Below are 1,760 nucleotides of genomic sequence, written 5' to 3' on the forward strand. Positions count from 1 at the left end.
GTTATTCCTCTAAGATATTGACAACGCCACCTGGGGGAGGGCGTTACACCCCAGGAAAGATTTCTCTAGCCAATGTACGTGTTGCACTGGCTACCAAAGCCCACAGACTCGTTATTAACGGGAGAGGTGAGAAAAAGGAAGTTTACAAATCAAAATTTATTAAGAGGAACTACTAAAAACATAACTAAAATCAGGAAGACACCTAAGGTAGCAGGGTTGAGACGGCAAAATAGTTCATTAAAACACTTTATTAACAAACGATGATTAAAATGACCAGACTCCCTACCACGATGCTACCCTAAAACAATCACAGCATGATAAAAGAATAACTAAACAAAATAGTGGAGACCGGCCACTTGAGGAGGCAACCTACAGGGAGGAGTGCCCAAGGGTGCCACCAATTACTCACCCGTGTAACTTCACTGCAGACCTCACTGTCACTCACACTAAACTCTAAATGGTGCAATCTACCTATGCTCGGTGTGTACACTCACATGCATCGGGAAGGGGATTCCACCTCACGTGCCTAGCCCCTCAGCAAGCGGCCGCACCTCCACTAAAGCAATAAAACGTTACACACATTAATAAAAGATCTACATAAAACAATTACACCCCAAAGTACTGTTCGTTATAAAAGCATCACATAACAACAAAACAGCATGACAATACAGCAGCAGTATAGTGCAAACCTGCAACAAAAGAGGGAAACAGTTGTCAAAGTCCACCCTACTATATGCCACGTTATGATGAACACAAGAGTCCCACTTACCACTCTCTAAAGGGCAATATTAAACGGAGTAGCTTTCCTTGAGAGATCTGCAGCACTTAACTGCCTAATGCTCTCAGCCACCTTGGATGGACAAGACTGCCAAAAGCCTCCTTCTGGTAGTAAGCGCAGCTGTTTCTTATAAGCCTGCTAATTATCGGCTGGGAAGGTGTGGATGTCAGTGGTGCGTTTGTGGACATCATGTAAAATCCTACCCCAGAATCTACTTCACTACATGTATTTGGGATCATTGACCTGTTGGAACACCAAACTGTGTCCAAGTTTTAACCGTCTAGCTTCTGATTTCAGGTGAAGTTGAAGACTTTGGATGTAGTCCTCCTTCGTTCTACATTGTACAATGTATTAGTAGCACTGGCAACAAAACAGCTCCAGAGTATGATGCTACCACCACCATTCTTGACAGCAGGTAGATCTCTTAGGTTTAAAAAGTCTCACCATTACTACTTGAAACATACGTCTCGTCATTCTGGTTAAATTCTATGGCTTTTAGTTTTTAAATTTTTACTGTTTTTAACTTGTATTGTGTCTTTTACCTGTATTGCTATGTATCGCTTTTATTATTATTATTATTTTTTATCTTTTTAGTTTTAAATAGTTGTACAGCACTTTGTTTGAAAGCGCTTTATAAATAAAGTTATTATTATTATTATTGTTATTAAATAGCTCAATCTTTGTCTTGTCTGTCGCTGTAGCTAAGGTGGTAGAACAGGTCATGCACTAACTGGAAAGTTGGTAGTTTGGTCTCTGGCTGTTCCAATCTCCATCCAGCATAATGGCTGGATGACAGAGAAACCAAATCACTCACTGACCACTTCATTAGGTACAGTTGTTTAACAGTTCGTTAACTCACATATTTAATCATAAGATAAGATAAGATAAGATAAGATAGAACTTTATTAATCCCTCGGGTGGGTTCCTCTGGGAAATTCGATTTCCAAAAAAGCACAGCACCGACAGAAGTTACAGAGTTACA

The sequence above is a fragment of the Haplochromis burtoni genome, unplaced genomic scaffold (assembly GCF_018398535.1).
Source record: "Haplochromis burtoni strain Fernald_Lab_line unplaced genomic scaffold, NCSU_Asbu1 Contig_67, whole genome shotgun sequence".
In the NCBI taxonomy this organism is placed as follows: Eukaryota; Metazoa; Chordata; class Actinopteri; order Cichliformes; family Cichlidae; genus Haplochromis; species Haplochromis burtoni.